The sequence below is a fragment of the Arachis ipaensis genome, chromosome B7 (assembly GCF_059453495.1).
Source record: "Arachis ipaensis isolate K30076 ecotype BB chromosome B7, ASM5945349v1, whole genome shotgun sequence".
Lineage (NCBI taxonomy): Eukaryota > Viridiplantae > Streptophyta > Magnoliopsida > Fabales > Fabaceae > Arachis > Arachis ipaensis.
The window spans coordinates 63271048-63285370 of NC_142442.1; the positions used below are offsets into that span (position 1 = coordinate 63271048).

General features: G+C 37.7%; 1 non-coding gene across 1 annotated transcript; it reads right to left on the reverse strand.

Annotated features, from left to right (window-relative positions):
• Window positions 1-13855: 13855 nt before the first annotated feature.
• On the reverse strand, window positions 13856-13963 carry LOC148552812 (small nucleolar RNA R71). Its single transcript, XR_015893184.1, has one exon. It is a non-coding gene; the product is annotated as a small nucleolar RNA R71 (small nucleolar RNA).
• Between the last annotated feature and the right edge of the window lie 360 nt (window positions 13964-14323).

A 14323-nucleotide genomic window follows, 5' to 3' on the forward strand; every position in this document is an offset into this window, starting at 1 on the left:
ACTCGAGCTCAAGCCATTACCATTCTCCCTGAAATATGCATTTCTGGGAGATGGAGACACTTATTCTGTAATCATAAGCTCTGCCTTTGAGCCTGATGAGCGGATAATTTATACGCTTTTTGACATTGTTTTTAGTATGTTTTTAGTAGGATCTAGTTACTTTTAGGGATGTTTTCATTAGTTTTTATGTTAAATTCACATTTCTGGACTTTACTATGAGTTTGTGTGTTTTTCTGTGATTTCAGGTATTTTCTGGCTGAAATTGAGGGACTTGAGCAAAAATCAGATTCAGAGGTTGAAGAAGGACTGCTGATGCTGTTGGATTCTGACCTCCCTGCACTCAAAGTGGATTTTCTAGAGCTAAAGAACTTGAAATGGCGCGCTTCCAATTGCGTTGGAAAGTAGATTTCCAGGGCTTTCCAGCAATATATAATAGTCCATACTTTGGCCAAGGATAGACGACGTAAACTGGCGTTCAACGCCAGCTTTCTGCCCAAATCTGGCGTCCAGCGCCAGAAAAGGAGCCAAAACCAGAGTTGAACGCCCAAACTGGCACAAAAGCTGGCGTTCAACTCCAAGAAGGACCTCTACATGTGCAACACTCAGGCTCAGCCCAAACACACACCAAGTGGGCCCCGGAAGTGGATTTATGCATCAATTACTTACTTCTGTAAACCCTAGTAGCTAGTTTATTATAAATAGGACCTTTTACTATTGTATTAGGCATCTTTGAACGCATAGTTCTTAGACCATGGGGGCTGGCCTCTCGGCCATGCCTGGACCTTTCACTTATGTATTTTCAACGGTAGAGTTCTGCTGTTCCTCAACGATTAATGCAAAGTACTACTGTTTTCTATTCAATTCATCTTATTTCACTTCTAAGATATTCATTCGCACTTCAATCTGAATGTGATGAACGTGATGATGAGCGGATAATTTATACGCTTTTTGGCAATGTTTTTAGTATGTTTTTAGTAGGATTCAGCCACTTTTAGGGATGTTTTCCTTAGTTTTTATGTTAAATTCACATTTCTGGACTTTACTATGAGTTTGTGTGTTTTTCTGTGATTTCAGGTATTTTCTGGCTGAAATTGAGGGACTTGAGCAAAAATCTGATTCAGAGGTTGAAGAAGGACTGCTGATGCTGTTGGATTCTGACCTCCCTGCACTCAAAGTGGATTTTCTGGAGCTACAGAACTCGAAATGGCGCGCTTCTAATTGCGTTGGAAAGTCGACATCCAGGGCTTTCCAGCAATATATAATAGTCCATACTTTGGCCAAGAATTGACGATGTAAACTGGCGTTCAACGCCAGCCTTCTGCCCAAATCTGGCGTCCAGCGCCAGAAAAGGATCCAAAACCAGAGTTGAACGCCCAAACTGGCACAGAAACTGGCGTTCAACTCCACAAATGGCCTCTGCACGTGCTACACTTAAGCTCAGCCCAAACACACACCAAGTGGGCCCCGAAAGTGGATTTATGCATCAATTACTTACTCATGTAAACCCTAGTGACTAGTTTATTATAAATAGGACCTTTTACTATTGTATTAGGTATCTTTTGATCATCTTAGGATCTTAGGATCATCTTTGAACGCATTGTTCTTAGATCAAGGGGGTTGGCCATCTCGGCCATGCCTGGACCTTCACTTATGTATTTTTAACGGTAGAGTTTCTACACTCCATAGATTAAGGTGTGGAGCTCTGCTGTTCCTCAAAGATTAATGCAAAGTACTACTGTTTTCTATTCAATTCTTCTTATTTCTCTTCTAAGATATCCATTCGCACCCAAGAACGTGATGAAGGTGATGATTATGTGTGACGCTCATCATCCTTCTCCCTTATGAACGTGTGCCTGACAAACACTTCTGTTCTACATGAATTAAGCTAGAATGAGTATCTCTTAGATCTCCTAACCAGAATCTTCGTGGCGTAAGCTAGAATGATGGCGGCATTCAAGAGAATCCGGAAAGTCTAAACCTTGTCTGTGGTATTCCGAGTAGGATTCAATGATTGAATGACTGTGACGAGCTCCGAACTCGCGATTGCAGGGCGTTAGTGACAGACGCAAAAGGATAGTAAATCCTATTCCGGCATGATCGAGAACCAACAGATGAATAGCCGTGCCGTGACAGGGTGCGTGAGCATATTATTCACTGAGAGGATAAGATGAAGCCATTGACAAGGGTGATGCCTCCAGACGATTAGCCGTGCCGTGACAGGGCATTGGATCATTTTCGCGAGAGATGACCGAAAGTAGCCATTGACAGTGGTGATGTATCACATAAAGCCAGCCATGGAAAGGAGTAAGACTGATTGGATGAAGATAGGAGGAAAGCAGAGGTCCAGAGGAACGAAAAGCATCTCCATTCGCTTATCTGAAATTCCTGCCAATGAATCTACATAAGTATCTCTATCCCTTTTATTGTTTATTTTAATCTAATAAAGTATCATGTTTAAATCCGCCTGACTGAGATTTGCAAGGTGACCATAGCTTGCTTCATACCAACAATCTCCGTGGGATTCGACCCTTACTCACGTAAGGTATTACTTGGACGACCCAGTGCACTTGCTGGTTAGTTGTATCGAAGTTGTGACAATTATGAAATAAGATCAGAGCACTAAGCTTTGGAGCCATTACCAGGATTTGTTCGAGCCTGGAGATCACAATTTCGTGCACCAAGTTTTTGGCGCCGTTGCCGGGGATTGTTCGTGTTTGGACAACTGACGGTTCATCTTGTTGCTCAGATTAGGTAATTTTCTTTTTATTTTATTTTCAAAAAAATTTTTCAAAAAAAAATTTCTAAAATTTTCTCATCTGTTTTCGAAAGAAATAAAAATGTTTTCAAAAATAAATTATTCTATGGCTTCAAAATTTTTAAGAATGAATTCTAGTGTTTCATGAAATATGTTGAATCATATCTGGCTGTAAAGCCATACCCAAACTACTTTGGGATTGGTATTCAACTAATCACTCCAGCCCATGTAATTATATGTGGCAGCCTAGCTGGCTGTAAAGCCATGTCTAAATTCATTTGGACTGAGGCAGCAATTTGTTATCAAGAGCAAGCTAGTTGGAGTTAATTCACCTGCTACTGTTTCTGATCACCTGCTGAAGCTTGGCTGGCCATTGGCCATGTCTAGTGTTTTGGACTGGAGCTTTCTTTGAAAGCTTGGCTGGCTAGTGAGCCATGTCTAATTCCTGGACTGAAGCTTTAGACTAACATGGCAAGATTCCTGGAATTCATATTAAAAATTTTGGAATCCTTATTTTTTTCTTTTAAATTTTCGAAAAATATAAATAAAAATCCAAAAAAATTAGAAAATCATAAAAATCAAAAATATTTTCTGTTTCTTGTTTGAGTCTTGAGTCACATTATAAGTTTGGTGTCATTTGCATATGCATCTTGCATTTTTTCGAAAATATCATGCATTCATAGTGTTCTTCATGATCTTCAAGTTGTTCTTGGTAAGTCTTCTTGTTTGATCTTGATGATTTTTTGTTTTGTGTCTTTTCATGTTTTTCATATGCATTCTTGAAATTCTTAGTGTCTAGGCATTAAAGAATTCTAAGTTTGGTGTCTTGCATGTTTTCTTTGCATTAAAAATTTTTCAAAAATATGTTCTTGGTGTTCATCATGACATTCAAAGTGTTCTTGGTGTTCATCTTGACATTCATAGCATTCTTGCATGCATTCATTGTTTTGATCTAAAAATCTCATGCATTGCATATTTTTCATGCTTTTCAAAAAAAAAAAATTATTTCAAAAATCAAAAAATTATCTTTCCCTTTTTCTCTCATCAAATTCGAAAATTTGGATTGACTTTTTCAAAAATTTTTAAAATCAAGTTGTTGCCAATGAGTCAAATCAAATTTTCAATTTGAAAATCTTATCTTTTTCAAAATCTTTTTCAAAAATCAAATCTTTTTCAAAATTATTAGTTATTTTCGAAAATTTCAAAAATATTTTTCAAAAATCTTTTTCTTATTTTTATATAAAATTTTCGAAAATAACTAATCAATTAATGTTTTGATTCAAAAAATTTGAAGTTTGTTACTTGCTTGTTAAGAAAGATTCAAACTTTAAGTTCTAGAATCATATCTTGTGATTTCTTATGAATCAAGTCATTAATTGTGATTTTAAAAATCAAATCTTTTTCAAAAACTAATTTCTATCATATCTTTTCAAAAATATCTTCTTATCTTATCTTTTTCAAAAATATCTTTTCAAAATATCTTTTCTAACTTCCTAACCTCTTATCTTTTCAAAATTTGTTTCAACTAACTAACTAACTTTTTGTTTGTTTCTTAACTTTTTCAAAACTACCTAACTAACTCTCTCTCTCTAATTTTCGAAAATATCTCCCCTCTTTTTCAAAAATTTCTTTTTAATTAACTAATTAATTTTATTTTTTATTTTTGATTTCAAAAATTTTCGAAAATTACTAACATTTTTCAAAAACCATTTTCGAAAATCACTAACTCTTTTTCAAAAATATTTTCGAAAATTTTCTCTCTCCCATCTTATTCTATTTATTCATTTATATCCTAACATCTCATCTCACATCTCTAGCCTCCTCACAGTTGTGTTTCTTCCATTATATTACATTCTTTATCTCCCCCTCTTCTTCCACTCACACAGGGATCCCTATACTGTGGTATAAAGGATCTCCATTATTATTATTACTTTTCTGTGTCTTCTTCTTTGTCATATGAGCAGGAGCAAGGATAAGAACATTCTTGTGGAAGCAGATCCAGAACCTGAAAGGACTCTGAAGAGAAAATTAAGAGAAGCTAAAATACAACAATCCAGAGATAACCCTTCAGAAATTTTCGAACAAGCAGAGGAGATGGCAGCCGAAAATAATAATAATGCAAGAAAGATGCTTGGTGACTTTACTGCACCTAATTCCAATTTACATGGAAGAAGCATCTCCATTCCTGCCATTGGAGCAAACAACTTTGAGCTGAAACCTCAATTAGTTTCTCTGATGTAGCAGAACTGCAAGTTTCATGGACTTCCATCTGAAGATCCTTTTCAGTTCTTAACTGAATTCTTGCAGATATGTGATACTGTTAAGACTAACGGAATAGATCCTGAAGTCTACAGGCTCATGCTTTTCCCTTTTGCTGTAAGAGACAGAGCTAGATTATGGTTGGATTCTCAACCTAAAGACAGCCTGAACTCTTGGGATAAGCTGGTCACGGCTTTCTTAGCCAAGTACTTTCCTCCTCAAAAGCTGAGCAAGCTAAGAGCTGATGTTCAAACCTTCAGACAGAAAGAAGGTGAATCTCTCTATGAAGCTTGGGAAAGATACAAACAGTTGACCAAAAAGTGTCCTTCTGACATGCTTTCAGAATGGACCATCCTAGATATATTCTATGATGGTTTATCTGAGCTATCAAAGATGTCACTGGACACTTCTGCAGGTGGATCCATTCACCTAAAGAAAACGCCTGCAGAAGCTCAAGAACTCATTGACATGGTTGCTAATAACCAGTTCATGTACACTTCTGAAAGGAATCCTGTGAGTAATGGGACGCCTATGAAGAAGGGAGTTCTTGAAGTTGATACTCTGAATGCCATATTGGCTCAGAACAAAATATTGACTCAGCAAGTCAATATGATTCCTCAGAGTCTGCATGGAATGCAAGCTGCATCCAACAGTACTCAAAAGGCATCTTCTGAAGAAGAAGCCTATGATCCTGAGAACCCTGCAATAGCAGAGGTAAATTACTTAGGTGAACCTTATGGAAACACCTATAACTCAACATGGAGAAATCATCCAAATTTCTCATGGAAGGATCCAAAGCCCCAACAAGGCTTTAATAATGGTGGAAGAAACAGGTTTAGCAATAGCAAGCCTTTTCCATCATCAACTCAGCAACAGACAGAGAACTCTGAACAAAATGCTTCTAATTTAGCAAATCTAGTCTTTGATCTATCTAAGGCCACTGTAAGTTTCATGAATGAAACAAGGTCTTCCATTAGAAATCTGGAAGCACAAGTGGGCCAGCTGAGTAAAAGGATCACTGAAATCCCTCCTAGTACTCTCCCAAGCAATACAGAAGAGAACCCAAAAGGAGAGTGCAAGGCCATTGACATAAGCGCCATGGCCGAACCTGTAAGGGAAGGAGAGGACGTGAATCCCAAGGAGGAAGACCTCCTGGGACGTCCAGTGATCAATAAGGAGCTTCCCTCTGAGGAACCAAAGGACTCTGAGGCTCATCTAGAGACCATAGAGATCCCATTGAACCTCCTTATGCCCTTCATGAGCTCTGATGAATATTCCTCTTCTGAAGAGAACGAGGATGTTACTGAAGAGCAAACTGCCAAGTTTCTTGGTGCAATCATGAAGCTGAATGCCAAATTATTTGGCATTGATACTTGGGAAGTCGAACCTCCCTTGTTCATCAATGAACTAAGTGATCTGGATCAACTGACATTGCCTCAGAAGAGACAGGATCCTGGAAAGTTCATAATACCCTGTACCATAGGCACCATGATCTTTAAGGCTCTGTGTGACCTTGGTTCAGGAATAAACCTCATGCCCCCTCTCTGTAATAGAGAAACTGGGAATCTATGGGGTGCAAGCTGCTAAAATCTCATTAGAGATGCAGACAGCTCTAGAAAACAGGCTTATGGACAAGTAGAAGATGTATTAGTAAAGGTTGAAGGCCTTTACATACCTACTGATTTCATAGTCCTGGATACTGGAAAGGAAGAGGATGAATCCATCATCTTAGGAAGACCTTTCCTGGCCACAGCAAGAGCTGTGATTGATGTTGACAGAGGTAAAATATTCCTTCAATGGAATAAGAACTCCCTTGTGTTTAAAACTCAAGGATCTCCCTCTGCAACCATGGAGAGGAAGCAGAAAAAGCTTCTCTCCAAGCAGAGTCAACCAGAGCCCCCACAGTCAAACTCTAAGTTTGGTGTTGGGAGGCCACAACCAAACTCTAAGTTTGGTGTTGAACTCCCATATCCAAACTCTATGTTTGGTGTTGGAAAGTCTCAACAAAGCTCTGCACATCTGTGAGGCTCCTTGAGAGCCCTCTGTCAAGCTATTGACATTAAAGAAGCGCTTGTTGGGAGGCAACCCAATGTTTATCTAATTATTATTTTTATTGTTTTTCATGTTTTCTTAGGTTCATGATCATGTGGAGTCACAAAATAAACAAAAAAATCAAAAACGAAATCAAAAACAACAGAAGAAAAATCACACCCTGGAGGAGCATCTGTCTGGCGTTCAAACGCCAGAACAGAGCATAGTTCTGGCGCTGAACGCCCAAAATGGGCACCAACCTGGCGCTGAACGCCCAGAGTTGTGTGCAAGGGCATTTTGCATGCCTAAATTGGTGCAGGGATGTAAATGCCTTGACACCCCAAGATCTGTGGACCCCACAGGATCCCCACCTACCTTCACTCACTCTCTTCTCTCTTCTCAATCATCCTCTATTCCCAATAAACACTCATCCCTTCTGTCTTCCATTTACCACTCACACCCATATACCCACTTACCTTCAAAAACTCAACATCTCTTCCCCACCCAATCCCACCCATATAGCCGAATACACACAGCCATCCATCTCCTCCATATCCTCTTCTTCTTCTATTCTTTCTTCTTTTGCTCGAGGGCGAGCAACATTCTAAGTTTGGTGTGGTAAAAGCATAGCTTTTTTGTTTTTTCCATAACCATTGATGGCACCTAAGGCCAGAGAAACCTCTAGAAAGAGGAAAGGGAAGATAAAAGCTTCCATCAAGGGTCTATAGCTCAGTGGTAGAACATTTGACTACAAATCAAGAGATCCTTGAGATACCTCAGGGGATACATTTTCTTCCACACAATTATTGGAAGCAACTAAGGGTGGAACATCAAGAGCACTCCATCATCCTTCATGAAATCAGAGAAGATCTAAAAGCAATGAAGGAGGAGCAACAAAGACAAGGAAAAGACATAGAAGAGCTCAAGAACATCATTGAAACGCCATCATCACTAAGGTGGATTCATTCCTTGCTCTTATTTCTTCTATTTTTTGTTTTTCTATGTTATGTGCTTATATATGTTTGTGTCTTCATTACATGATCATTAGTAGTTAGTAACTATGTCTTAAAGTTATAAATGTCCTATGAATCCATCACCTCTCTTAAATGAAAAATGTTTTAATTCAAAAGAACAAGAAGTACATGAGTTTCGAATTTATCCTTGAACTTAGTTTAATTATATTGATGTGGTGACAATGCTTCTTGTTTTCTGAATGTATGCTTGAACAGTGCATATGTCTTTTGAAGTTGTTGTTTAAGAATGTTAAATATGTTGGCTCTTGAAAGAATGATGACTAGGAGACATGTTATTTGATAATCTGAAAAATCATAAAAATGATTCTTGAAGCAAGAAAAAGCAGCAAAGAACAAAGCTTGCAGAAAAAAAAATAGGCGAAAAAAAAATATAGAAAGAAAAAGAAAAAGCAAAGCAGAAAAAGCCAATAACCCTTAAAACCAAAAGGCAAGGGCAAATAAAAAGGATCCCAAGGCTTTGAGCATCAGTGGATAGGAGGGCCTAAAGGAATAAAATCCTGGTCTAAGCGGCTAAACCAAGCTGTCCCTAACCATGTGCTTGTGGCGTGTAGGTGTCAAGTGAAAACTTGAGACTAAGCGGTTAAAGTCAAGGTCCAAAGCAAAAACAAAGAGTGTGCTTAAGAACCCTGGACACCTCTAATTGGGGACTTTAGCAAAGCTGAGTCACAATCTGAAAAGGTTCACCCAATTATGTGTCTGTGGCATTTATGTATCCGGTGGTAATACTGGAAAACAAAGTGCTTAGGGCCACGGCCAAGACTCATAAAGAAGCTGTGTTCAAGAATCATCATACTGAACTAGGAGAGTCAATAACACTATTCGAAATCTGAAGTTCCTATAGATGCCAATCATTCTGAACTTCAATGGATAAAGTGAGATGCCAAAACTATTCAAGAGGCAAAAAAGCTATAAGTCCCGCTCATATGATTGAAGCTCTGTTTCATTGATGGTTTGGAATTTATAGTATATTCTCTTCTTTTTATCCTATTTGATTTTCAGTTGCTTGGGGACAAGCAACAATTTAAGTTTGGTGTTGTGATGAGCGGATAATTTATACGCTTTTTGGCATTGTTTTTAGTATGTTTTTAGTAGGATTCAGCCACTTTTAGGGATGTTTTCCTTAGTTTTTATGTTAAATTCACATTTCTGGACTTTGCTATGAGTTTGTGTGTTTTTCTGTGATTTCAGGTATTTTCTGGCTGAAATTGAGGGACTTGAGCAAAAATCTGATTCAGAGGTTGAAGAAGGACTGCTGATGCTGTTGGATTCTGACCTCCCTGCACTCAAAGTGGATTTTCTGGAGCTACAAAACTCGACATGGCGCGTTTCCAATTGCGTTGGAAAGTAGACATCCAGGGCTTTCCAGCAATATATAATAGTCCATACTTTGGCCAAGAATTGACGACGTAAACTGGCGTTCAACGCCAGCCTTCTGCCCAAATCTGGCGTCCAGCGCCAGAAAAGGATCCAAAACCAGAGTTGAACGCCCAAACTGGCACAGAAACTGGCGTTCAACTCCACAAATGGCCTCTGCACGTGCTACACTTAAGCTCAGCCCAAACACACACCAAGTGGGCCCCGGAAGTGGATTTATGCATCAATTACTTACTCATGTAAACCCTAGTGACTAGTTTATTATAAATAGGACCTTTTACTATTGTATTAGGTATCTTTTGATCATCTTAGGATCTTAGGATCATCTTTGAACGCATTGTTCTTAGATCAAGGGGGCTGGCCATCTCGGCCATGCCTGGACCTTCACTTATGTATTTTTAACGGTAGAGTTTCTACACTCCATAGATTAAGGTGTGGAGCTCTGCTGTTCCTCAAAGATTAATGTAAAGTACTACTGTTTTCTATTCAATTCTTCTTATTTCTCTTCTAAGATATCCATTCGCACCCAAGAATGTGATGAAGGTGATGATTATGTGTGACGCTCATCATCCTTCTCCCTTATGAACGCGTGCCTGACAAACACTTCTGTTCTACATGAATTAAGCTAGAATGAGTATCTCTTAGATCTCCTAACCAGAATCTTCGTGGCGTAAGCTAGAATGATGGCGGCATTCAAGAGAATCCGGAAAGTCTAAACCTTGTCTGTGGTATTCCGAGTAGGATTCAATGATTGAATGACTGTGACGAGCTCCGAACTCGCGATTGCAGGGCGTTAGTGACAGACGCAAAAGGATAGTAAATCCTATTCCGGCATGATCGAGAACCAACAGATGAATAGCCGTGCCGTGACAGGGTGTGTGAGCATATTATTCACTGAGAGGATAAGATGAAGCCATTGACAAGGGTGATGCCTCCAGACGATTAGCCGTGCCGTGACAGGGCATTGGATCATTTTCCCGAGAGATGACCGAAAGTAGCCATTGACAGTGGTGATGTATCACTTAAGCCAGCCATGGAAAGGAGTAAGACTGATTGGATGAAGATAGCAGGAAAGCAGAGGTCCAGAGGAACGAAAAGCATCTCCATTCGCTTATCTGAAATTCCTGCCAATGAATCTACATAAGTATTTCTATCCCTTTTATTGTTTATTTTAATCTAATAAAGTATCATGTTTAAATCCGCCTGACTGAGATTTGCAAGGTGACCATAGCTTGCTTCATACCAACAATCTCCGTGGGATTCGACCCTTACTCACGTAAGGTATTACTTGGACGACCCAGTGCACTTGCTGGTTAGTTGTATCGAAGTTGTGACAATTATGAAATAAGATCAGAGCACCAAGCTTTGGAGCCATTACCAGGATTTGTTCGAGCCTGGAGATCACAATTTCGTGCACCACGTGACAATCATCATCATTCCCTATGAACGCGTGCCTGACAACCACTTCCGTTCTACCTTCGACTGAATGAGTATCTCTTAGATCTCTTAATCGGAATCTTCGTGGCGTAAGCTAGAATGATGGCGGCATTCAAGAGAATCCGGAAAGTCTAAACCTTGTATGTGGTATTCCGAGTAGGATTCAATGATTGAATGACTGTGACGAACTTCAAACTCGCGAGTGCTGGGCGTTAGTGACAAACGTAAAAGGAGGGTGAGTCCTATTCCAGCATGATCGAGAACCGACAGATGATTAGCCGTGCTGTGACAGAGCATGTGAGCATATTTTTCACTGAGAGGAGGGGATGTAGCCACTGACAACGGTGATGCCCTTGCATAAAGCTAGCCATGGAAAGGAGTAAGATTGATTGGATGAAGATAGCAGGAAAGCAGAGGTTCAGAGGAACGAAAAGCATCTCTATTCGCTTATCTGAAATTCTCACCGATGAATTACACAATTTCTGCGCACCAAGTTTTTGGCGCCGTTGCCGGGGATTGTTTGAGTTTTCGGCAAGCTTTTGGTCCGGTAACATCAGTTCCAAGTTTGATCCGGCAACAGCACCAATTTTTTGGCGCCGTTGCTGGGGATTGTTCGAGTTTGGACAACTGACGGTTCATCTTGTTGCTCAGATTAGGTAATTTTCTTTTTGTTTTGTTTTCAAAAATTTTTCAAAAATCTTTCAAAAATTTCTCCTTTGTTTTCGAAAAAAAATAAAAATGTTTTCAAAAATCTATTTGTCTTCAGAATTTTTAAGAATGAATTCTAGTGTTTCATGAAGCATGTTGAAGCCTGGCTGGCTGTAAAGCCATGTCTAATTCCTTTGGGAATGAGTATGTTGGGTGTGTCATGTCTAAGTTACATACTAAAGCTTGGCTGGCTATTCAGCCATGCTTGACCCTTTGATTGGAGCTTTAGAGCATAAGATTCCTGGAATTCATATTAAAAATTTTGAATCCTTATTTTTCTCTTTTCTAAATAATTTTCGAAAAATATAAAATAAAAATCCAAAAAAATTCATAAAATCATAAAAATAAAAAATATTTTGTGTTTCTTGTTTGAGTCTTGAAGTCATATCATAAGTTTGGTGTCACTTGCATATGCATCTTACATTTTTCGAAAATATCATGCATTCATAGTGTTCTTCATGATCTTCAAGTTGTTCTTGGTAAGTCTTCTTGTTTGATCTTGATGATTTTTTGTTTTGTGTCTTTTATTGTTTTTCATATGCATTCTTGAATTCTTAGTGTCTAAGCATTAAAGAATTCTAAGTTTGGTGTCTTGCATGTTTTCTTTGCATTAAAAGTTTTTCAAAATTGTGTCTATGATGTTCATCTTGGAATTCAAAGTGTTCTTGGTGTTCATCTTGACATTCATAGCATTCTTGCATGCATTCATTGTTTTGATCCAAAAATTTTCATGCATTGCATCATTTTCATGTTTTTCATAAAAATTTCAAAAATAAAAAATATATATATTTCCCTTTTTCTCCTCATCAAATTCGAAAATTTGAATTGACTTTTTCAAAATTTTTAAAAATCTAGTTGTTTCTTATGAGTCAAATCAAATTTTCAATTTGAAAATCTCATCTTTTTCAAAATCTTTTTCAAAAATCAAATCTTTTTCAAAATTCTTAGTTATTTTCGAAAATTCCAAAAAAATATTTTTCAAAAATCTTTTTCTTATTTTTATATCAAATTTTTGAAAATAACATAATCAATTAATGTTTTGATTCAAAAATTTCAAGTTTGTTACTTACTTGTTAAGAAAGATTCAAACTTTAAGTTCTAGAATCATATCTAGTGATTTCTTATGAATCAAGTCATTAATTGTGATTTAAAAAAATCAAATCTTTTTTCAAAAACTAATTTCTATCATATCTTTTAAAAAATATCTTCTCATCTTATCTTTTTCAAAAATCTAATTTCAAAATATCTCTTCCAACTTCCTAACTTCTTATCTTTTCAAAATTTGTTTCAACTAACTAACTAACTTTTTGTTTGTTTCTTAACTTTTTCAAAACTACCTAACTAACTCTCTCTCTCTAATTTTCGAAAATATCTCCCCTCTTTTTCAAAAATTTCTTTTTAAATTGACTAATTATTCTTATTTTTATTTTTGATTTTAAAAATTTTCAAAAAATACTAACATTTTTCAAAAACTATTTTCGAAAATCACTAACTCTTTTTCAAAAATTATTTTCGAAAATTCTCTCTCTCTCATCTCCTTCTATTTATTTATTCATTCACTAACATCTCATCTCACATCTCTGCCATCCTCACAGTTGTGTTTCTTTCTTTACATCATACTCTTTGTCTCCCTCTTTTCTTTCACTCACACAGGGATCCCTATACTGTGGTATAAAGGATCTCTATTATTATTATTATTTTTCTGTGCCCTCTTCTTTGTCATATGAGCAGGAGCAAGGATAAGAACATTCTTGTGGAAGCAGATCCAGAACCTGAAAGGACTCTGAAAAGAAAACTAAGAGAAGCTAAAATACAACAATCCAGAGATAACCTTTTAGAAATTTTCGAACAGGAAGAGGAGATGGCAGCCGAAAATAATAATAATGTAAGGAAGATGCTTGGTGACTTTACTGCACCTAATTCCAATTTACATGGAAGAAGCATCTCCATTCCTGCCATTGGAGCAAACAACTTTGAGCTGAAACCTCAATTAGTTTCTCTGATGCAGCAGAACTGCAGGTTTCATGGACTTCCATCTAAAGATCCTTTTCAGTTCTTAACTGAATTCTTGCAGATATGTGATACTGTTAAGACTAATGGAGTAGATCCTGAAGTCTACAGGCTCATGCTTTTCCCTTTTGCTGTAAGAGACAGAGCTAGATTATGGTTGGATTCTCAACCCAAAGACAGCCTAAACTCTTGGGATAAGCTGGTCACGGCTTTCTTAGCCAAGTACTTTCCTCCTCAAAAGCTGAGCAAGCTTAGAGCTGATGTTCAAACCTTCAGACAGAAAGAAGGTGAATCCCTCTATGAAGCTTGGGAAAGATACAAACAGTTGACCAAAAAGTGTCCTTCTGACATGCTTTCAGAATGGACCATCCTGGATATATTCTATGATGGTTTATCTGAGCTATCAAAGATGTCACTGGACACTTCTGCAGGTGGATCCATTCACCTAAAGAAAATGCCTGCAGAAGCTCAAGAACTCATTGACATGGTTGCTAATAACCAGTTCATGTACACTTCTGAAAGGAATCCTGTGAATAATGGGACGCCTATGAAGAAGGGAGTTCTTGAAGTTGATACTCTGAATGCCATATTGGCTCAGAATAAAATATTGACTCAGCAAGTCAATATGATTTCTCAGAGTCTGAATGGAATGCAAGCTGCATCCGACAGTACTCAAGAGGCATCTTCTGAAGAAGAAGCTTATGATCCTGAAAAC